Raw genomic sequence first — 25,059 nt, 5'->3', positions numbered from 1 at the left:
GCAGGAGGAAATGACATGCAGTAAACACAGGTCTCTAAAAAAAAGCTTCCTCTGCAAGCTTCCCCCTTCCCCCACCATTCACCAGTTGCTGCTGTATGGTGTGGGAAAAACAAAAGGGAAAATCATTCCAATACTGGTTTTGATTAGGTATTATGAAAGTTATGTTTATAATATGAATATCAGTCCTTTTAATAAAATAAGATGTAGGATGTGAAGAAAAAGAGAAATACAAATAAGGTAAAACAAAATATGTACTTATGAAGTCAGAGAGTACATTTGGAAAGCAGTGAGGAAGATTAGCCACATTGCTCTCAGGGGCTTTACAGAAGTAAAAATCCCAGCATACTAATACTACTGTGAAATGCCTAAACATTATGTTAAAGGGAAAAAGAAAAATGAAAAAAGGAGAGAGGAGCTGCAGGGAAATACAGAATACCCTGACGTCTGAGACAGGATGTAAAATACCAGAGCTGTCAGACTTATCCATTAGGTACTGCTGATTGTTCCCAAAACATTGGTAAGGCCACTGACATTCCAAACCTTCTGTGACATGCAAATAACCATAAGAAGCCATTATTTTCAGTAGCACCATTCAGGTGCCAATAGACTGGCTTCTGGCTTCTGCTTAACTATTCTCTGGCTCCAGATAAGAATCTGTCCTAAGGAGAGGACAGGAACTATTAAGATGCATCACTAAGTGAAAGAAAAGTAGTGAGAGTTTTAAAGTCCCTTTACTTCACAATACCTCCTCGGGTAGAATATTCACCTGCACTGTGCAATTCAAACCTGGATCCCACTGCACGCTTGACAGAGAGGGAAGTTTTGAGTTCACCTCTCCCATTCTACAGGTGTATATTCCATATGAAATCTTCCATTAAATCAGTAATGGAAAATAAGGAAAACCATCTATAATAAATATCAACCAAATTCCCCAAGACCAAAGAAGCCCACACTTCCATGCTCAACAAACCTGTTCTCCACCTCATGCACAAATTATCCACAAAATATAATGAATATCTGAATGCTTTTTCTCCCTCATATGTGACTCTGTCACTGAAAGAGGAAAAACACAGAGCCTGCAAGCTCAACAAGTGAGCAGAAAAAGCTATGTCTAATAAGAAACAAATAACAGGGTCCAGTATTGCTCCAAACACAGGAACATCTAGGGAAGAAAGCTTAATGATAGACTAGATGTGCTCTGGTTAGATTCTGGATAAAGGAACAACATTCTGTCCTTCAGTTACAATGAGGTCAAATGCACATAATTTGCATGCAAACAAAAGCTCTGTTTTACTTCCAACCATGCTAAGTCCATCTGGAGCAAAGAGACAGGCTGAGGTCTTTCTATTTAATATCTGAGCAATATCACTAATGCACATCTTTTTCCAAGCTGTTACAGTCAAACTGATCCTACAGCCCACAGTCCTGTTGTATGATCTCCTGGTCATGAACCTGACCAATCCAACTACTGGAATATGACTGGCCATGCAACTAGAAGAAAAAAAATCCTGTTAATTGGTAAATGCTACACTTGCAATTAAATCTGTTAAATTTCAATCATTTTTACTAAAAAAATAAAGGTAATAGCAGAAACAATCAACATTGTAATTGTCAACTGTAATCTGACATTAGAGAGAGAAAATCATTTCACAGAATCATTAGGATTGGGAGGGACCTCTGGGGAGCATGAAGTCCAACTTCCCTTCTAAAGCAGGTTCCCTAGAGCAGGCTGCACAGGAAAGCATCCAAGAGTGTTCTGAATATCTCCAGAGAAGGAAGTCTCCACAGCCTCTCTTGGTAGCCAGTGCTCTGTCACCCTCACAGTAAAAAAGTTTTTCCTCAAGTGCATATGAGTTTCCTGCATTCCTGTTCTTGCACCTTTTGCCCCTTGTCCTATTTCTGGGCATTGCTGTAAAGAGTTTGGCCCTACTTAACACCGACTTCAGACCAGCCCTTTACATACTTATAAGCTTTGAGAAATCCCTTCTCAGTCTTCTCCAGGCTGAACAGCCACAGGTCTCTCAGTCTTTCATCATAAGAGAGATGCTTCAGACTATCATTTTTGTGGTTGTCTGCTGAATTCTTTCAATGATGTCCCTGTCTTTTTTAAATTGGGGAGACCAGAACTGGACATGTATTCCAGATGTGATCTCACCAGGACAGACTAGAGGGGGAGGCCACATTCTTTTTAATGTACCCCAGGATAACTTGGGCCTTCTTGTCCACAAGGGCACACAGTACAAGAGGAAAGACTACATTCTCTTGCAGACAGGACACAGAATCAGATCAAGTAGTGATCTGCTTGTCCTCACAGTAATCACCCAATTGTCCATTAATATCTAACAAGAAAAGCATTGTTTATGCATCTTTAAATTATAGATGGGTTTTTTGGCATGCAAAAAGTCACAGCAGCCAACAGCCAACAGAAGAAAAGCCAGTCAAGTTATGTGATTTTCAATACCATGATTATGTGTTATCACTTTTTTTTTTTAAGTATATGCTCCTTCTGCATTTTCCTAACACATACAAGATACCCCAGCCTCTCATCTGATCTACCATCACAGTGTTAGAAATGGTAACGTGTATTACACTCCTATATTACAATGGGCCAATAAATATGGCAAGAAACACCTTTTAGGAAGCACGTAGACACTACAGACCCTTTTAAAATCTCTTACCTTACAGACTACTAAAATGATTACATCTCATATTTGTTTCAAACAAAACTTAAAGGTTTTAAGGAAGGCACTAGACACAGAGAGAGAGAATGTCATTTTTTTATTATTATTTTATATTTTATGGTTAATTACACTACTGCTAGAGGCTGAATACTAATCACCTGAAATCAAATAAAATAAGAAGCAAACCAAGCTGTTAATTTGACAGCTGGGCATTTCTTCATATGTACCTGATAAAAGGATCCTTGGGAGGAGATAACTTTTAGAATTGTGCAAAGTATATTTCTATAGGAGGCAAAATTGCAGCAGGGCTTCAAGGAGGGAGCCAGATCCTTCTTTTAATAAACTGGCAGCTAAAAGAAAGAACTCCAGCACACTTGCAAACATGCCTGTAGGTAATGAGTGCATGTGCAGCTCTGAAGGGTTACAGATCTCTGCATAAAACTCTGACCTAAAGCTAACAGTCAATTTAGAATCAAATTATAGGGGTGACACAAATGTGTAAATAATTCATAAGAATTTTAATTGATGTTTCTTTTCTGTGGCAACAGGCCTATTAGCATTATGGGTGATTACCTGTTTTTTAATCACTCTTTGTGTTATAGTTGCACATTATATAAACTACTCAATCCCGATACGCTAGAACAATTTAATGACTAATTCTACAGTAGTACTCACAGTCACACAAGCAGTACTATTTTTTTGGTGGAATTGTGCCAGTAAAGGCAACTTACCATTGAGAATATATTACACCACACCTTGATCCTGAGTCAAATTAAGCCAATGTTTTATACTCTTGAAAGCCCAACTGGTTTCTGCACTATGAATTACAGGGTTCGATACTGTTCAATTCAGAGGCAGCTGATCCTAGTGTTGTTTCAGATAGTACTGGTGCCACAGCAAGAGTGAAGGAACAGTACAGAACAGTACATTTAAACATATTCTCACCCACTCCCAGACTTTTTATAACAGCACTTTACTAGTGTTATTAAGCCTACTCTAAGATTCATCCGGTGGAGATATTATAACCTATCAATCTCTCTCTTAACACGTGTTCAGCTTTTTTTTTTTTTTTTTTTACTTCAAGCAAACCCAGTGGTAGTAGCTTAATGCTATCTGAAGGTTCAAAGTTAAAGCACTGTGAAGAGAAGAAAAGCCATACAAGCTATAAAACCTTGGCCTTGGATTCAGATTATAAGTAAGTCTGTTCGCTCATCACTGAGGTTAGCCATCTCCTTTCATGAGTAGCATATTTGTGTAAATTACTTTACTCTCAACATGTATAAATGCCTTTCACCAGCTTTGTGATGTCAGGTTCAGAGAGAATGGGAAGTGATACTAGACAAAGGTTAGAGGTATTTTTTATTTTTTCCCCAAATGCAATCATGTGTGTTGATGGAATTCAAGTTCCTTCTGAAAACCTTTGTCAAAGCTTTATTTCCTTCCACTGCTCTGCACAAGTCTGCCCTGGGAAAAGCTGGTGAAGATGACAGCCCTGGAGATTCTGGATAATTATTCTGCTCAGCCATAGCTTTCAGCATCCCCAGAGTTCCCAAATGTTCTTTCTTGTCTGGAAAAGTCATATCCCTAACAAGACAAGGTCTATACTGCTGTATTAGAAGATGTTCTTAAGGTGAGTATTATGTATGCACCAACAGAGGTGGCATGAGAAGCTTTTATGGGAACACATAAATAATAAACAAGAGCAAAAAATAAGATGAATAGTAAGCTTAGAGATAAGAATCATCTTTATGACATCTCTAATTATGCTGACTGCAAAGAGGGAAAAGAGATTTTTCTGTAAAATAACACCAACTATCATGAATAAAGTTTCCCATATCCAATGTGATTAAAGTACCCAGACCAGTTCTACATGTTGATTTATAAACAATGCCCCAATCCTGCAATCATGCGTAAGACTACAGGTAACTAAATCCCCAAGTAGCTCTAACTGCTAGAAAACAATTCACATGCTAAAGTTGTGTATGTGCCTAAGCATTTGCAAGAGTGGGACCTAAATTACAAATTACATTCCTCATGCCTCTGTGATCAAGCATGGCAGCTGTTTTACCTTCATACATCAACACAACACAGCCACTGAGACAAAGGAATGTCTGACCTTACGATACCACCGGGAGAACTGCAGGTAGGCTGATTAAAACTACTCAGATGGAAGGAGTCTTAAAATATGAAGCTTATAAATTATATAGTTCTGCCAATGCCATGGGGGAAACTACACAGCAACTTCCATAGACATACACTCATTCCGCATGACCACATTTGAGGGATAAAGTTTGAACGGTGATATAACACAACAGAGAAGGCAAAAGGCAAAACTTCTCTTGGTAAAGAAAAGACAGCAAAATCATCAGAATAATCAAGCTAAAAGCATTTCCCTAAGTTGCAATATTAATTATATTAATTGTAAGCCGGACCACTTGCAGACTAGAAGTACTGGACTGCCATCTGCCGGCACTGCTGAGTAATGAAAGTGCAGCAACAAAACTATTTTTAGGAAGTTCCTGCAAGACTTGGCTCTTGGCATATTTGCTGGTGATGCACTACCAAAATAACTGCAGTGGTCTGCACCACCAAGACAAGTGCTGCCTGCAGCAACTGTTCTAAATGCATCAAGAAATATCGAGATTTGGATGATTTCTGACATGGGCTGAAAATGAGCCGACAGAAGTCTAACGAGGAAACCAAAAGAAAAGGGAAAACATAGAAAAGGGAAAGTATAGAAGCTAGAAAAAAGGTTGCTCATATCAGCAGAGTTGGAAGCAGGTTCTACCCCAGCTGCTATGCAATGAAACTAAGGCAAACTAAATTAAAGGGAAACTAGCGAACTAAATGAAACTAAGGCAAAACAGAAATTTATCAGAAATTTATATTCTTTACTGAGGAAAATGAGTTTCTTTTGATATACGTTTATTTCCACATCATACAACTCCATATAAGAAATGGGGTTGGGCCTTCAGCTCACTGCCTATTCTGAAACTAAGGATAACATCCAGCAACCTAATGCCATTGTAAATCCATAATTATTTTGATTCCAAAAAACTTCAGACAAAAAAAAAAAAAAAAAGAACTCAACAGTGTTTACATTTCCTCCTAACATTCCCCAGGGTCACTCCTTAACTATAAAACCACTTATGGCTAAAATTAAGCTGCCCAATTGTTCCATTACTTCCCAGTTCTCATTATGCACTAAAACACCCATTCAGCATTTTTTTCCCCTCTACTAATGTAACAGAAACTCATCTGCTCAACAAGATTTATTGCTAGCTTTTTTTCTTGTGTTCACAAGAGATTGTTGTACATTTTGCAGTAGGTCTTTATTATCTAGTAATGATGGCTTGCAAATTAAATTAGTTTTTAATGGCACAGTTAAATTCTAATTTATGTTTTGGAGCTTTGTTTAATTCATTTAGTTGTAATGTAATTGCCTTCTCACTATTATCTTGCATTAGATAGGAAGAACAAAAGAATAGTGACTCTACTCCTCATATTCAGTTATTTTGCTTTTATTAAATCTTGTTACTAATTGCATTTCCCTGAGAAACTTTCTGAACTACTGTAGGCTTATCTGAGTGGGCAGAGTGTATGGTTGCTTCTCTTTCAGAAGCCTGAAGGAGTCAAACAGAACAGTTACTGTAACTCACTGGGGTCCAACTGTACATGTGGCTTGTTCATACTCTTTAGATGCAAGAGACATTACTGCCCTGCAGATTTTTGGCTGTAGCAATGTATGAAAACAAGACAGCAAAGGAAAGATAACAACAGCTCTTCACTCTTTCAGCTGCAAAAATCTGGCCCCAAAAGAGTCTGTTACTTGTAGTTTCATAAGAGCTATTTTGGATGACTGAAATCAGACTGGGGACAATTGCACCTGCAGGTTTGCCTCAGAGTGATTTTTCTCCTGTATTCCCATCAGGTCGTGTTCTGCCCTCTAAATCTTTGCTTTTGTGATAAAAGTTTCTTACAGACATCCCTCCTGTTCAGCATGAGGTTAAAAGTATTTGTTCAGTATCTCTTACAAGATATAGCAAGTCTATGAGTTAAGAGTTTGGAGGGCACAGTGCACTACAGATGATTCCAACCACAAGTTAATGTAGCCCTGCAATGGAACTTGAGAAAGATATTTCTTGAGTGGAAAAACTAAAGCACTAAAGGCTAAAACATTATGAAATCTTATGCACTAAATAGTTGGGAGGAAATAGATACTATACTTTCAATACATTCATTTTGAGTCAGTAAGAATTATTTTGACCCAAAAGGTTCATAAAAAGGTTAACCTTGCAGTCAGTCACGTACATTTTTAAAGGTCTTCATCTCTGCCTTTCTAAAACATACATTTTCAACTTTTAAAGAAAAAACAAAAATCAATGTGAATTGGTTTTAGGTTAGTAATTTGATATAAAGCAGGCAAGTATATGTAAAATAAAAATTCTGTCTCCTGTAATCTCTGTGAACCATGGCTCTGTCAGCCACACAGGCCCAAAGAACAAGTATGTTCCAGATGCTCAAAGGAGAGACCATGAGCAAGGGCTTCAGAGGTCAGCTTCCAGCTCAGGTGACAACTCTCAGAATAACCCAAAAAAGACAGATCACTTCCCAGTGCCCCAGTTTCTAGTCTGAAACCTATCAATAATAGCTTTTAGTTGGTTGCCTAGTTTAGTCAAAAAGATGGTTCACTTTTAACAAATGAAGGACTAAATCCATTTGAATAAAATGAAAAGAGCTAGAAACTCAAACTATTGCTACTATAAAACTGGAACTGATCGCGTATAAATGGTACTGCTTAAATACAGGAAGAGAGATAGATAATGTTCTGAACTGACACATTTGGGTATAGCCTCATTTCAGCTTCACTGCCTTCTGATATGCCATTTCTAGAAGTGACCCTAGATGGCCTAACAAACTGTATTCACCCTCCACAGTCTGCTGCTCCTCATAAACAAATAAAAGCTGTTTTGGAATATTTGTGGCATAAGAAAAGACCATGAAAATTATGAAAGGCCTACATTCAGTCTCAGGACACTTGCTTTATACATTTACAATACCCTCTTATGTCACAAACCTTCAGAGAACAGCTTATTTGGTTTATGACCCTTGGATGTAAATTCACTTTTATACATCTGAGCATGATAGATGTCATTAATATAATACTGTAAAAAAGAAAAATTACAGTTTTTAGTACCAAAATGTAACAAACACGGAGATTTTATTCTTACCTTTGAACAAATATGAACCAAGATTGTTCACATGGGAAGAATTTGCCATTCTTTTTAAACTTACCAAAATTCATCTCTAAAACTATATAGATCTCTGTCTGGCTGATTGCCTTTAATTATACTATCAATATAATCCTTATCACCAACAATCATTTGTTGAGGTTATTTTATAAATCAAAATTCTCTCAGAGTTGTTGAGACACTCTGAAGTACTGCTGTGAATATATTAATGTTTCATAAGGGCAAGATACCTTTTTACTTAATGTATTTCTTAAGATCTAGGAGACAACATCCTTTTGCCTATTGTTGACAGTTTAAGTACCAATAGGCAAAATCATCTTCCATTCCTACTCAAAATTAACAAACCTACCCAAGGTGAATCTTCTGAAAAGAGTATATTTTTGGCACAAAAACTGTTACTGAAGTATTTGACTCAAAATATTTCACACAGGTTTGCTGCTGAACACAACAGGTAGAGGCTGCCTGCTTCAAGGCAGTCATCTAATTAGTATGACAGACCACCACAGATTTCAATTACTGTATTATGATCAGAGTCTAAAATAAAGAGGGAAATTTTGTAGGAGAAATCCATAGGAAATAAACCAGACTGACAACTGCCTAGAATTCAATTTTCCTGAAGTGATATTGAAATACAGAGAAGTAGCAGAACATTGATTAAGTTTCAAACTGCCACATTACTGATGCCACCTCAGGAACCTGTATGCTCTGTTATCACCATGGCAACGCAATCATCAGTGCAATCCGGAGTGCATGGCACTGCCACTGCTCATTTACATCTCTGATAAATGCTGCAGGGAGTTGGGATTTGATAAGCCCAAATTTTCTCAAGTGTGTGGTGGAAAACAAAGCCCAGAACCCTGACCAATGAAGTTCATAAACAAACACAATGTAAAAGGAAAGGGGAAAACATTCAGTATTTTCAACATGCACATTTATACCAGACTTTATAATATGAATTTCCACCCTCCAAAATTCTCACAGCTCATTACATTACTGGAAACACACTACTGTTAATGCCTTATGCTGCATCCAAACAGAAATGCCATTATTTTCATCTTTGTTATTTCTACTCAGCAGCTGAAGTGATCTTCAGATGCTTACCTTTCATCTTCACTTCAAAATCTTCATAAAATACTCTATATCATCCCAAATTTTTGCATATTTATATCTGAGATATCATGATGCAGAGGTAATAAAAGTCTGCGCTGATCTTCAAAGACATCAAGATTTACATCTCCAGGCACATAATTCTAAGCCAAGTGAATGACAGCTCTGGACACATCCTTTGGGTACTACGCACAGCCACTCTCAGCACATGCAGAGCTGCAGCCAACATTGTCCTTTGGTGAGAGATGGTGATCCATTACAAATCACAGGGCTGCAAGATACATTCAGTTAGGGATAAACATCTAGAAAAAGGTGCACTGAAATTACACCCTATGTCAGGAGGACTATGTACTATTATACTACTGTACAGTATTATAGTATGCAAAAGACTGTTATGCTAGGGACATAAATGTAAGTTTATGAATAAACAATATTACCACAAATAGTGGGAAAGGCACCCAGGTTAACAACTAAACTTATTTTCAAAATGCTGTTTTGACCAAAAAGAAATCAAAAATATATTTGCAAATATCACATGAAAAAAAGAACAGCGATGTTTTCTAAGCCAAAGCCCCTCAGCATGGGGCAGTGGCCTGAGCTGCACTTTTCACTTCTGATGATTGTACAATGTGAAAACCTAAATTTTCCCAGCTCTTCCTTCAACCTCCCTCTTTTGGGAGAGAAGGTTTATAGCCATGTACTAAAAAACTGTACTAAAAAAGACAACTTGAGAAATAGAACAAATAACTCTTTAAAACTTCAGGGGAAAGAAAAAAAAAAAAAAAAAGTGCTTTAATAACAAATTATACATATTAACCTGCATTCTGCATTCACACTTCCTATAGCTATGCACTGACTTTACAAACTGAAAATTACACAGGATAATAGGAGAATGTGTTTTCCTCTGAAGTTTTGTTGGGCATTTTATTTCTATTAATGTTGGCCCCTTAAATGCCACCGTAAATCCTGGGGAGAGAGATGGGTTTATACGGCAGGTGTACATATACAATATCTTTGATAACTCAGCAGTCAGTACATTAACTGGAACTAGAAGCCAGAACAATCAGACACTCCAGTGGTTAAAAAAAAAAAAAAAAAAAAAAAAAAAAAAAAAAAAAATTAAAAAAAACTCAACTAAATACAACTAAATACTTTAAAATAGTAAAAGTAATAACACAGGATTAAGTAGCACTGAGCATCAAACACTTAAGTGTAATTCAGAGCCTTTGCAAAGTACTTCTTGTCCACAGTCATCTGTTCTTTGAACAATGAAGAAAAGTAAATTGCTGTCATTTTCCAAATGCATAATTACAGCGGTTCACAAAGGTAATTGCAAATGAGTATCACCCACTCCAGTTCCCTGTAAAGCAGAAACTTCATGAACAAGAATGTAATTGTTATAATTTGTCATGTTCCTATATGATCAGCTGCACAGTCAACACTGCACGTATTCCAGAACTTCTGTATGAACATACCTTGAGCTTGTTGTCTACCAGAAGGGACACTTTCTAGCGTAAGCTGACAGGACATGTGACAGGAGAACACATAATAGAGGAAAGCCACCTCTAGATGTCCAATTAGAAGCTGGGAAAAAAAAAAAAAAGAAAAAGAAAAAGAAAAAAGAAATTATGAAATAATTTTTTAATTTTTTTTTTTTTTTCAAGATAGTGAGGGACACATTTCTTGGATTACATCAAAACACTTTGAACTACTCTTGTGTTATTTCAAACAAACAGAAAACATTGTGGGAATTTGTGAATAGCAAATGATGTCATAAAATCAAGCATGGGGATGGCTTCCTCCCCTGATTTTGAGGCTGGCATGGAATATGGACCCAAACACTAAGCTCTGAATTTTGCCTTCTTGAGTCCTTTTCACAGAAGATCCTCTTTTTCCCTCTCTATTTTTCTTTCCATAAATGCTAAGATACAGGTAAAACTTGCCTCCTTATTGAGCTTTTGTAAATGCCAAATGATAAACACACATTATAGTTTTAAATAATATTGAGAATAGTTTCTAAGCCTCCACATGTAACATAAGAAGAGATAAGTCATTACCTTTTCATTCATTTCTTTCATTTGCACTTACTGCTATGGCAATCGGAAGACTTCTCACTTAGAGAAAAAAGCCCAAAACATGAGTCAGCAGACCCTCGGGGCCTTTTCAAAAACTGAATCACACCAAGTAAAAATAAAAACAAGGAAGCACTTTGCAAATGTGTGCCACTACATTTCTGAAACACATTAACAGCTTTTGAGCATCAAGGACCTGCTGTAACTTAGCCCCCCAAAAATATTAAATGTAACTGCCTTTAACCAATAAGCATTTTATGTTAAAGGATAAACTCTAATTCTGTTCCAAGAAGTATATTCTTGCCATTCAATGCATACTTTAGGAATTGTGATGAAGAAATATGAATGGAAATTATTATGAGGAAAAAAGAAAAAATCAATTTAAATTTAGGTGAATCAAGTCACTGGAAGTAAAATTAAGAAGTTTAAGAAATAATCTGTAGAATTCAGATGATGAAAAAGGAAAGAAGGAAAGAGAAGGGAAGAAGGAAGAACTTTAAGGACTACCAGATTATTTGTATCTCTATAAAATAAAGAATATAAAGTGGTTATATGGACATATCAATGCCACATATCACTGTGTAGAAGGAACCCTAGGAGAGAGACATGGAGAATTCTCTCAAAATAACATCCTAGTTTATTACTTGCAATACAGGGTGACCCCATTTTCGTGCAACGTGGTGTAAAATGGATTTGAGTAGCAGTGGGAACTACATTTATCTCTATGAGATGCCCAGCTTCCCTATGAGACTGGATATTATGAAAGACTGGGATTGTTCATACTTGAAAAGGGCAAAGCCCAGCTCCTTTATTTCAGCATTCCTCCCACCCCTGCAGTTCTTTCAAGTCTTATAAAAGAATCACAGAAAAGACGGTATTTCCCCAGTGCACACAGACAATCATTCTTCAGCCCATGTGTGGTTACTAAGATTAAACAGAAGCCCAGTTCTTGGGAACGGAGCTCTTGGGAAAAAAATAAATAAATAAACATAAACATAGGAGCATATAGATGCAGCATCCATAAAGAGCGTATACCAAAGCTCCATTCAAACTGCACCCCAGGACAAAACCTGTCCTCACCGCAGGAGATACCTAAGTTCTGTCCTTAAGACCAAGGATGCAGGCAGACAGGGCACCATAGTGATCCATTTGCAGTGCCAGCAGCACTGTATGTGGAAAAATAAAATACATATATATCCAGGGCAGTGTTATTTCCTCCATGAGCATTCGCTCTTTCCATAGAAGCTGTGGTCATTCCCCACCATTTTTAATTTAAACATTATTCCCCAAAGTAATGCTGAAGGGAAACCCCATGACTTAAGACCACCATTCCTCTGAGACTAGATGTGCCAAGAGCTCTAAGCATGGGAGTTGAGCATTATTCAAACCAAAATTACACTGGAAGGCTCTCAAATAGCACAAGGCCTGCTCTGCCCCTCCAGCAGCTGGACATGGGATAGATGAGTAGGTCCTTTCCACATCCTCTCTCTGGCTCTGCCATCTGGAGTTCCTGGGGTCCTCCAGCCGTCCCTTCAGAACCTAAGGAAATCTCTCTCTTTGCTTTCCTTCATCCAATGCATTGGCCCCTGGGTCAGCATGGTGACTGCTGGTGGCTGCAGCTGGCCCCTCGTGGCTGATTGTGGCTGGCTACCATTAGCCCCTATAGTAGAATGCCAGACTGAAACATAATCATGTAAAGGAATGGCATTTTAAAAACAGTTTCTTGGCAGCTGTACACCAAATCCACGTGGAGGCAAACTGTGCTTATGGGAATGGTTATTCCATTGGAAGCAAGCAATCACTCAGAGGGATTTCTTATAATGTTTCTTCATGTTAACAACACAGCTTAATGAAATTTAATGTACACATTCTGATCTTGAAATACACATCAGTTGATGCAAAAATCACTGCATTTTCTAATCAAAGAACAGGGGAAAAAAAATGAATCTTCATCTTGAATTGATCATTACCAGAGCAGTGATAGACTCTTTGGCAAAAAAAAAAAAAAAAGTTGGGAATGTAAGTCACAGGTGTAGTTTTCTGTAAGTCTGTGTACACATGCTTAGGGGATAATACAAAGCCTGTAAATAACTTGGCAACAGGTTTCTCCAGTGCTTATGTTTCCAGATAGCATCAAAAAGGCCAAGCAGTCTTCTTATTTTCTCTAAATACAGCAGGCAGTAATTGTACATTTAAGCCATTTATGGCGTACCCTGTAATTTCATACATAGCAATTTTTTTTATTTTTTTTTTTAACAGCTGTACCCTACGCTCATTATGATACATGCATAATGGATAAAATCCAAGGTGAATCCACATTTTTGGTTTTAGGGAAAGGTTTCAGATAAGCAAGTTATGATGACAAACACCACTGTTATAAACTGTAACATACAGAAACATACAGAAATCTGTATGTTTGCCATCTCCTACATTCAAAAATATAAGAATAAAAAAAGGTTTTGTCTTTGTTCTCAATTTAGAATCATAGTTTGCACCTGTTTTGTTAATTCCAATGAGAGCTGTACATATGCAGGCTCACTCACAGTAATGTCCTTTTGACTTTGTCCTGAGATGTCGATAAATTTTTTGAGAAATCTATTTATACAGTGTACAAAGGAAAAATCTGTTAACAATAAATAACAGTAATAAATAGAAGAACTTTGTATATGAAATTTTAGAATGGACTGCAGAAAAAAAAAAAAAGAGAGAGAGAGAGAGAGAAAATAACTTTTCAAGGCAGAATTATATGTATACCACACACATACTTTATTTCAAAAAATAAGATCACTGAAAAATAATTCAGCACCTAAATAGAGGAAAGTATTTTTCCCCGCATAGGCCCCCTAAAGGAATCTACTGCCTTTTCCAAAACTTCAAGTGTACTGTAAGATTCATTTTAGCAGAAAGGCAAAAAATTATAGCAATTTGAGAGTAAAATATGGACAAGAATGAGGAGAAAAGTAGTCAATCTATTCTCCTTTCAGCTTTCAATACAATAGTTAGCACACAGTTTAGAGCAGTAAGGGGACTCAAAGCAGGGAACATTTATTCTGAGCACTCACCTCAGGGCAAAAAGATTTCCAGCTGAACAGTCTACCATGCAATTACTACTAACAACAATACTTGCAACTTCTACCCCTTCAGAAAGCCAGACTGCATTGGAAAAAGTTCCAACGCTAAGAGCTGTGTGCTCACACTCGAGTCCTTTCATAGATGTTTTTGCTGCTTGCAGGTGTTCAAGAATGCAAAGATCTCCATTTACTTGCGTATTTCTGGGTGTTTACATAGGGTTCATTTTGCCCTACTCCTTGTAACTACCAATAGTTTCAGTTTACCGATGGGTTTAAGCAGAAACACCTGTAGAAGACAGGTTACAATTTTAAGCCCCATTACTAGACACTTTTCCCCTCCCCTCTTCCCCCCCCCCCCAGTTCCTCATTGGCTGAATACTTCAGGTTCACAAATCTTCCTGATGCTTAATAAGTATATGGGAACATAAATTGTTGCAATCTAAGCATGTGTATTACTATTTATCTAACGTTTACTTCCATTATTTCTGGACATCTGCTTATCCTTGGATACAGATAAGCATGGAAGGAGGATAGAGGGAAGTACCTTGGTGCCTGCCTGTTGCATCGCAACCTACCCACAGAGCGAGACAAACCAGCCTTGTGTAGGGGCCCTGGCTTCTTTGATGTTTAAGTCTGTTTTTCTTTTGCTGAGGGTCTCTTATCCGAACAGAATAGCCTTACAACATGCTTTTTAGTTCTTAATGCCATACCCATACTATTCACAACATTTAAAAACTATCGCAGTTTTGCAAGTGAGAATTTATCACATAATTCAACAACTATATTTCTAAAATATGCTACTAAAATATATGGTATTTCTACTCTTTCACATTGGCTATTTCTCGGGACAAGTTGCAAAATACAAATACATTATGTTCTATTTCTTTGGATCTATTCCCCCTTTTCAATATCTAATGTGGAAACAACATTCTGCATTACAGAGCTGTTCTGTAATATCTCCAAGTTTTTATTGGGACTGTACAAAATATTTCACTCTTTTCCCTCTAACTTCTAATCTTCCATTACTGAATTGGGTTTGAAATACTTACAAGTTTTCAAATGTTTAAGCTGTTCTTCCTGATATACTGAAGTTTTTCTCACAACATTACATTATCTATTAATAGCATGATTCCAGTTTCAGCAAAGTCAGCAGAAAGGATCTTGCTGATTTCAGTGGTCATCTATAGAACAGAACAAAACCCGATTAGCAGGACTTAGAACCTGAAATAGATATCATACATTGACTGAGGGCAATTACATGTGGGATGGTGCATCTGAAGTGTTCAAGTGCATGAGTGTTCAAAGGTAAGCTGGGTGGGCTTCAGCAACTTCATCTAGCAAAATAGGTCCCTGCCAATGACAGGGAGGTTGAGGTGGATGATCTTTAAAGGCCCATTCAAACCCAAACCATTCTGTCAGTCTGTGACTCTAAATTACTAGGAAAAGCAGCTGACATCTGGTACTAACTTATAGTGAGTTAATTGGGCAGCCCTAGAAGTGCTAAACCTGTCAGATGTAATTTGGTATCCAACAAATTACAATAAATATTGACACATAACAGTTTGCCTTTTCCCTTTTTGTTATGTTTCTTATAACAATGTATTCTCACTTTGCAAAATTTAATGAACTACTTTTTTTTTTTTTTTTAATAAGAACATTTTACTGTGGTCTTCACCTCCAAGAACTACAACAATACAAAATAAATAAATCAATAAATCAAACACCTATTTTCAAAGTATGTATGGCAATATTAGGTATCAGCACACTTACCACGTACATGGGCTACTCCAAAAGTAAAGCTTCTTATTTATTTCCATGGAACATACGACAGACAATCAGAGAACAATAACACTGTTTGATAGAGGATATACTCAGCTACAAAAAAGTTTTTCAGCAGAGGCATCATCATTTGCTGTGCATTCTTGCCAGCTATAAACAAGAGCCTGAATGCACCACTCATTAAAGTGTGTGCCAGTGGAGCTGACTCACTGTGGCCACCACTGAAATGCACCACTCATTGCCTCACTGTGCTCACATGCACTGCTTGGTCTCAGCAAACTTTCAGCAAGCATCAATGAATGTCAGTGGGTGCCAGTTCTTCTGCATGGAGGAATTGAATGACACAATTCTGCTTTATCTGCACTTACATGTTAGATGCCATTTTGTCAGACTGCCCCTCTGCTGTTATGTGTAACACAACAACAAAATTGAATGGAATACTGGAGAGAAAGTTCAGTCCCTACTGCCATACCACCAACATCTGCCACTGACATTGTGGGCCAGCATAATAAAATAGGAAGCATTTCTTTCATTGCAGTCCTCATACTTCATATCTCGTTGTCTTTGTGCTATCACCATTTCATCAGGTGATCCCTGAATCACTTGATTCTGTTTTAATGGAGTTGCACTGTTGTAAATCTTGCAGGATTTTCAAATATGCTTTTCTCTTCAAAATTTTTCCAGCTGGTTCTAAATTATTCTGCCTGTTGCCAAAATCTGACCTTAAAGGATAGACCTTGAAAAATGAGAGGGACAAGCAAATGGTCTTCTCTGTCTTGCATCAGAACTCATAGGACTTTCATAAACAGCATAACTTTAAGAAATATGTATGTTTAAGGCTTGCTTGTTAGAACACTATAATCAAAGTGATTTAATGGAAGATTTCTTCTCCTGGCCAAGATCATAACTAAACTCAGTCACTGCCTTATTTCAAACAAGAAAACAGCAGAAAACATCACATGCCCCCTTGCAATACAAAACATGCATCAGCATTTGCTGCAAATAGGTATCACTTCCCCAGACCAGTCTTCAGTATCTCATCCCCCTTACAGCATTATTTTTTCCCCCAGCAGTTTCAAATTTCTCAATAATCAATAATTTAAGGTAGGACCATTACCATTTTTTTCTTCTTTTGTTTACAAAAGACAATTCTTGATTTTACAAATAACTTGATAGCATCAGTCTGTCACTATTTGCCTAGAATTCAAGAAGTACCTCAGCAATGTGTTATTTTTGGAGGGTTAAAGGAAATATTTACCACATTTGATATTGGACTGCACGCCCCAAGGCATAAAACTTGGGGGTAAGTTTGTACTTGAGCTATACTGCCTCACTTGAAGTTTTCCTTTTACAATTCAGATTTTCTTGGTTTTCAGACTTACAAAAATTCTTCCACATGAAACATACAGCAGTCAGTGCTCCCTTGTTGCCTATTCTCTCCTTTTTCCTTATGAATGACAAGAACTATTTTTATTCAAGTTATTGCTCGTGCTTCACACCAATCACTGCTCTCCAATTTTGAAAAGTAAAGGCTTCCATTGTATAAATTTGATTAATAAATCCTAGCCCTGTAGTGCTTCATCCAATTGAACATTCAATCAATCAAATACTGAGCTATACAATTTTTAGAATAATTTTTCACTATTTAAGATACAGAAAACTGGTGTTTCCTAGAAGCCTCATATCTGCTTCCAGCAGAATAATGATCCTAAGAAGCAATTCCAACTGGGAACACATGGTTATTGCTTGACCAGATAGAAGACATCAATGGCTACTTTCATATTTCTTCACTAAATGAGAGAAATCCACCAGTTCTCTTAGCAAAATTTACCTCGTATATCTGTTTGAAAAAAGAAAAAGGTTATCCACATTTGTACACTAATACTTCCAGAGAAAGCTTCTTCTAATGCATGGATCATTGACTGATGGCTCATTTTCCCCAGGATCCAAAGAATAACGTATGGCAAGAGATGCACAGAGCAGTAACAGTTTATCTATCCGTAATACAGAAAGTCACTGCTTATTCCAGCTGTGCAACAATTAAACCACTGACATCAAGTGATTTCCACCAGTGGATAATGATACTCCTACAATACAAGCAGAAATATTGAAAATCTGAGTGTTTGAGTTTCTCTGTTTCTATCCTATATGGGAAAGCACTGTGCTGTCTGACTATGGTAGTAACGTAAAGTTGCCCACAAGAGGGGAAAGCTTCAAATTAAAACATGTGTAATTCATTTCCCTCTCAGAATATTCTCTGGTGACATTTGTATGGATCCCTGTGTGGTAGCAATCTATTTGTGATGGTTTGCAATTGGTTTGAAAGCAGTTTCTTTTCTGATGAGTGACAGCAGCGGCAGTGATTAAATGAAACTGGAATGTAAAGTCCTGCTGAGCTTCCCCTGCCAGGAAGCAGCCAAACTGCTGTGCTTTGGAACTTCAGGGAGATATTTGGTCTTTTTCTTGTTTTCCTTGCCAACTTGATTTGTTCTGTTTGACTTACTTCCTTTCCATAAGAGTGTCACTATCTTTGACAAGCTAATTATGATAATAATTCATTTCTGAATACTTTTAGAGAGATGTCTCAATGTCAAATAATGTTGTAATAAAGATGAGGAGAAAACAGCAGGTACTTGACATCTAATTTAGTTAGAGCTGCTAGCCTGAAACAACATGAGAAATGAAAGTACAACACATACCATGCATAGATTTATTAAATCTCTCTGTATCAAGAAGAGAACTTGAACTAACAACCTAGCCAGTGAGTTTCACTGTTCTGTGACTATTATCTACTAAATTTTTATGGAAGAGAAGGAACACACTTTCTACCCTCTCTGCAGTTATTAGAGTGAAGACCCTTCAGTGCTCAGAAGACAAGGATGGAGGACTTTGTAGCTTCTAAGACCTCCTGAGAGAGCAGCAAGGAAGCTGCCCATGCAACCAATGGCTTTGCATTAAGTGAGCAAACCTTTAAAGCCAAAAGGACTACTGTAGAAAATAATGAATGACCCTTCCTGAGTCATAAGTGGCCCACAACAGAAATCGGTGTAATATCACTATGAAGCCCTCCTTCATCCCATCATTTCTCCAGGACAAAACCAAAATCACACTGTCATACTTACAAACCATAATATGGAGACTGAAAATGGGACTAAGCAGATCTGTTTAGGTGGAAATTGACTTAAATCCTCCTGTGAAGTAATACTTCCTGTCATTCAGGCCATGTGATGACTTACAATTAAGAACAAAGTAACACACATCCCCACATGTTAAGTGAAAACAGTCTTTAGCTTTAGTCTGTGCTAGCTCACAAGATTCAGTGAAAGTAATAATAAGCTCTAGCATTAAAAATACCATGGCCAGTTTTACTAATATACATATATGATACAGGGTATTATTAATAAAATCAAGGGTTTTTGGAGTGTTCTACATGGTGCTGGAAGAAAAGACATTAATTACCAAACTGAGAATGGAAGAACACAATCCACACTGTATTCAGAAGACCAAGACTCATGAAGTGCTTCTGAGACTGGTGTGCTCAGGGAACTTATTTTGCTTTCTTTAAAGCTGCTGGATACATCCTAACAAAAGGTATAACAGTGGAGAGAGAGAGACCTCAAAAATTACAACTTTATTCACTACCTCAAGTTGCTAACTCAGTAACCCTCAGCCTCAGGTCTAGGTGCTTCCACTTGCCTCCGGTACAAAAATCACAGCTATCTCAGTCCTTATGAAACTGGATCCATAAATGTATCTCTCAAATACATGCCCTACAGCAGAGCTGCATCAAGTTTGTACTTTCATAATTTAGTAATTTAAGCCTGGAAAGAGTTGGCTATACTTTTAGGTATCAGAGAGTGCCATACACATTAAAAAATAAAAAATAAAAAAAATAAAAAAAAAATGAAAAAGTCTAGCAACAAAGAACCTAGTATAATACAACCATACAGTGCTTCAAACAGCAAGTATGCTTCAGTCACATCTTGTGTAATATCTTAACTTCCAGTTTAGATACAGATTCTTTAAGGAATCTGGTGAATATCTGAACTGATAGAGTTTATACATTACATATTATATAAGAGCACTATTAAGTTCTCCAGTCTAGTTAGATACTTTGTTAGCAGTCATTCCCATACTGTAATGAAACTTGTACCTTGGCCTCAGCAGGAGAGAGGTCCAGGACCGTATGGTGGAGGACATCAGCAAAAGAACACTTCAGTTCCTTCACCAGACCTTTCAGGATCCCCAGGACACACTGAAGAATTCACCCATCCCGCAGTATAATTGCAGTATTAAAACGCATGGTTGGGTTTCTTCTTCATGCAAGACAAACTCAGCAGAATTTTCTCCTTTTGCTCAGGTACTGTTGAAACAACTATCAATTGTGCTTATTTTTAGATGGAGGGCAGTTTTACACTTGGCTTCCTCTGTGTGAGTTAACTGAAAACTAGCTAGATATACCAACAGAGTCAAGCAAGATGTTATTTTATATAAGACTTCTATGACTGTTTTCCTTCTTCCCGTGTTTATATATTAAACAATGAAGTGCCATTTAAAATTTCTGAGTGTTCTTGCAGTTTCTGGCACATGATCTCTCTGGAAGAACTTTGAACTGTTCTGTCCTTCCTCTCAGAATATTTGTGTAGTTCAGTTTGCTCAGATACAGAGTGCTGTTCTGTAATCAGAGACAACTGAGGGTCAGACAAAGACAAAAAAGTTGCTTAATACAGTACAAAACCAAAACCTGGTACCAACCACCACACTTAGTAGGTTCTCAAAAGAGAACCTACTAAGAGTGTAGAACTACTTCAGACAGAATGAGTTTTTGCATGTACCCCGTCAGCAATTATTCTTATTTTCAGATAAGCTTTAAAGTTTTCATAAATACACCTGTGGCAAAGTCTTGGGAATATAAATAGCTACTTGAGCAATCAGGTAAAATAAGGTGCAACATTTTAAAGAAATCATGGAATCTTTTGCTGAGAGGCTCTCAAATTCAATCTGTAAATTCCTCCAGTCCCTGATGCTCTAGAGGGTTTTGTTACAGGTATTTAACAGAAACATTGAAAAATCATATCAGGTTGCCTCCACAAAAACCTGAGAACAACAGTCTGTATAACAATCATGAAGTTACACGGGAGGAGAGTCTCAAGTAGAAATTCATACATGATCAGACTTCCAGAGGTGCCTTAAACCATGCACATAAATAGTTTTCTAGCAGCGTACAAATTTCCCCCAGCAGCTGGAACAAACAAACACATATGATCAATCTACTCATGGCACATCAGTGCAAATATTCTTTCAGAGTATAATGAACTTTAGATCCAGCTCCTCAAAAAACATCAAAAGAACAGACACATCACTGAAGTCCTTATTCACAGGATCATGAATGGAAAATGTCAGCAAGCACAATGCTTTTTCCGACAGTTCATATCACTGCAAAAACATCCCCCTTGTCTGGATGTGAGAATAAATTTAAAAGACAGTAATCAAAGGAGACTAGGGCAGTTTGCTCTCATTTTAATAAACATATTGCACTGTGCTGACCCTGAGCCAGAAGTGTGCCTTCATGGCTGACATGGCCAATGGCAACCTGGAGTACATTAGGAATAGCATTGCCAGCAAGATAAGGGAGGTGATCCTCCACCTCTCCTCTGCCCTGATGAGGCCAGTGAATTTCAGTAGCTTCAGCAGTGTCTGCTATCCCCTTCCTCGATCTTATATCTTCACACTTTGTTTTACAACCAAATATGAAATTTGTCTATTTTACTGATACTGTTCAACAGGATCGTGGTTTCAATAATTTCTTCCAGAATAATCCCCAAATCTTTTTCTTGATCACCGTGCTGGATGATTGCTCCATTTAGCATGTATCCCCCAGATTAGTTCCTAACTTCAACTTTAATTATCTTACATTTCTCTACATTGAACTATATTTGCCATCTGCTGGCCTAGTCTCAGGTGAAAATCTCTTCTAATTTTGATTACATTGCATTGCATTATTTGTTCTGCCTCTAATCTTGGTATATGAAATTGCAGAGGTTTCATTTTCAATGTTCTCTTTCAATCAGCTTGATACATGTCAAGAGAAATGGCTCAGTCAGCTCAGAAAATAAATGCTTTGGGAAATAATCTTTGTTTCCATATGAATTTAAATGATGTTCAATAATTCAAAATAATAAAGAATCTCGTGTTTCATATACCATAGGAAACATAAAATACATATTACCATAAAGAACCTGCTTGCTGCATCTTTCTCTCCTGAAAATCAGAGCTCAGAATAAATTGTTCACTATTCTGGAGACATCTCTGAGCCCGTGAGTCCTGTTTACCCTTAAAATTGGTCTTAAAGTGACCTGTGAATTAGCTGATGATTTTAACTCCCTGTCACAAGTTCTGTTTCCATTTACAGGCAACTAATAGCTGTGTTTTGCACTTCGAGGAACAAATACAAAGCCTACTGCGACTTGTTGCAACTAGTTTCCCATTGGCTCAAGTCTCTCTTGTGTTTTCCATCTACAGAACTCCAGTTAGCTTAATTACAGAAGGATATTTTCCTAATATTTACCTTTTACAGAAGAAAAAAGAAAAATCTCAGAGGATGCAACTTAATTTTCTAAGATTTGGATCCACGTTTGGATTTAGGTATTGACTGATTTTTTTCCTCTACCACCAGAAACAGAGAAACAAAGTACAACAAATACAAATTTTCCACACCAGCAGACTTTGATTTCCTCTGCCACCATGGTGGCATCCTAAAAATCAGGTTTCCTAGAGATCAAGTTTCTTATTTCAACAACCCTAGGAAGAAGAAAAGGTATCTTGAGTTCAGGCCACATTAAAGAAATATTTGTTGGTTTTTTTTGCCCTAATGTTTCTAAATGTTTTGTATGCTTCAAGTATATACACATATGCAGTCTTCACTGAAACAACCTGTTTTTTGGACCAGCTTTGGGGTCCATTCTAACTTGGGTTCTGTTATTCTAAATCCCTTGAAACTGATGGACTTACACACACCACTCAGCCTCCTCAAGACAAATGGAACAAGTCCTGGAGATAACTGGCACAAGAGGCATTTTTACAACTGAATTCTAGGTGTTTTTGCCTCTTATGAAGATCTCTCCTTAACATCAATTCAAAGTATTAAATAGTAGGAACTTATACATTTGTAAAATATGTATATTATATTCAATAACAAATCCATAATTTAACAAAGCAATTTGCTTTCAAAACCAGGTGTTTGGTGCACTCACACCCACCTCTCTTCTGAGGTGGACTGTTTTTAGCCAAATGTTTAGACTGAGAGTTCATCTACATATGCAGTCTTCTAAAAGATTTTAAGTTATTCATTTGAAATCAAAATCAGCTCTATCAAATCATACTTCAGCAGCTCAAATGTTAGGTTACCCTTATGAGCTAAACATATCTTGTTCAGTTTTCTATTGTGATGAAACAGTTGCTTCTGTTTACTTCCTGACAGGTTTTGTTCAATTTCCGTATAGCTCTGTCAGAGCATTGGTTATGTATAAAACTATCAGTTATCCAGTATAATTGTTTATAATGTGGCAACATCTTAGCATATATTTACAGAAAACTCTCTCTAAGTGGATGTTTTGTTTGTTTCCATGAAAGGATTGTCTTCACTTGGAAAGGTACTTCTGAAAAACATCAGAAATCAGTTATATGCAAACATGATTTTAATAGGCTTTGTTAAAACCACAGAAGCGTTAACACTCTACCACACTTCTTAGCAGGGCCTTAAATTATGAACAGAAACCTCTGCCCTAGTGGCACAAAGGATTTTTGGAACAAAGAATATCCGTCTCTTACCGCTTTCCCTCATCCTTTAGCCACCGCTGGCAGAATTCTCCCATGGAGGAGAGCAAGTGAAGGCAGTCAGTGCTATTTTTAAAGCAGCTTTAATTCTCCATCAGCTTCCAGTCAAGAAATCTTCAGGGTCAATGGGGAATGTTGTTAGGGAGTCACAAATCTTGTTGCTTACCTTTTAAGATTTATTGCAGCTTGAGCTTCTGTTAAAAATTTATACCTTAAGAAATACACTGTAAGCACTGATAAGGGACATCTACGCCATACAGAGCATTGTTCTCACTCCAGTAGTAATGGATCCAACACCTTTAGCAGGCATCTTCTGCTTTATAAGAGTTATCCAAGCCTCAGTATTTTATGTTTTTCTCAAATACTTCTATATCTTTCTACTTTCAGATTTCTGTTTGTTTCTGTTCTGGGGAAATGTTATTTCACCTTTTCTTTCCTCCAATAGAATAGTCCTGGCTGACCACACTTTAAGTTTTCTAAAATAAATTAGGAAATTCTTCACCTATCAGTGCATTGTGTATGAATTAAAAATTTAAAAGCAGTAGAAATAAAAGAGACCCAATCCCCATTCACAGTCAGAGACCTTAAAGCCAATTTCTTTAATATCTGCCTCAGTACCACTTATCATGTTTTTAGTTAGAATCATAGACTTGCCAGGGTTGGAAACACCTCCAAGATCATCCAGTCCAGCTGTCCACCTACCACCAGTATCTCCCTTGTCCCTTAGTACAACATCTAAATGCTCCTTGAACACCAGTTGTTTGGTTTTTAGCTGTGCTATGATGCTTTGGCCATCACAGAATCCACAGTCTCTGCTGGTGTCAAGAGCTAGGCACTCAACCTTCCATCTTACTATTAGACAATTCATTTCGAACCTATCTATATCAGCATTTTACTCTTAAAGGTAGATATGTACACAAACCCAGCTATAAGATTCATAATGGTTTCCTGGGAATGTCCCTCACGGTATAGAATCTTTACTATTGGTATACAGTCTTCGGTATAGAATCTTTACTATTGGTATACAATATATAATTAAATTGGTATACAGTCTTTACTTGATTTTCTTCAGAATTAAACCGCATCTCAAAATTACCCCTCAAAATCTCCCAGCCTCTCCATCAAATTCTAGTAAATACTGTGGATTTCCATCAATTTTCAGATTGCACTTAGATGAGAGACTATAATTCAGCATGAACTTCACAGAGCTAAGGGTCAGAATCAGCACATTTAATTGAGGTACCAAAGGTAGGTAGGTGTT

At 37.2% G+C, this 25,059-nt stretch overlaps 1 long non-coding RNA gene across 4 annotated transcripts in view; it reads right to left on the bottom strand.

Annotated features, from left to right (window-relative positions):
* LOC107313086 overlaps nt 1–24,858 on the bottom strand; it is a 40,268-nt gene extending 15,410 nt beyond the window's left edge. Inside the window, exons 1-5 of one of the 4 annotated variants that reach the window (XR_001554789.2) lie at nt 20,116–23,101; nt 15,233–15,364; nt 14,175–14,469; nt 10,516–10,624; nt 9,035–9,311 (exon numbers count right to left, since the gene is read on the bottom strand). This is a non-coding gene — a long non-coding RNA (uncharacterized LOC107313086). Of the gene's footprint in view, nt 1–9,034; nt 9,312–10,515; nt 10,625–14,174; nt 14,470–15,232; nt 15,365–20,115 lie in introns of all 4 variants that reach the window. The other 3 variants (XR_001554792.2, XR_001554790.2, XR_001554791.2) reach the window with 3 other exon arrangements.
* Between the last annotated feature and the right edge of the window lie 201 nt (nt 24,859–25,059).

The sequence above is a fragment of the Coturnix japonica genome, chromosome 4, assembly GCF_001577835.2.
Source record: "Coturnix japonica isolate 7356 chromosome 4, Coturnix japonica 2.1, whole genome shotgun sequence".
Taxonomy (NCBI): Eukaryota; Metazoa; Chordata; class Aves; order Galliformes; family Phasianidae; genus Coturnix; species Coturnix japonica.
This window is presented reverse-complemented; position numbering and strand designations above follow the sequence as displayed.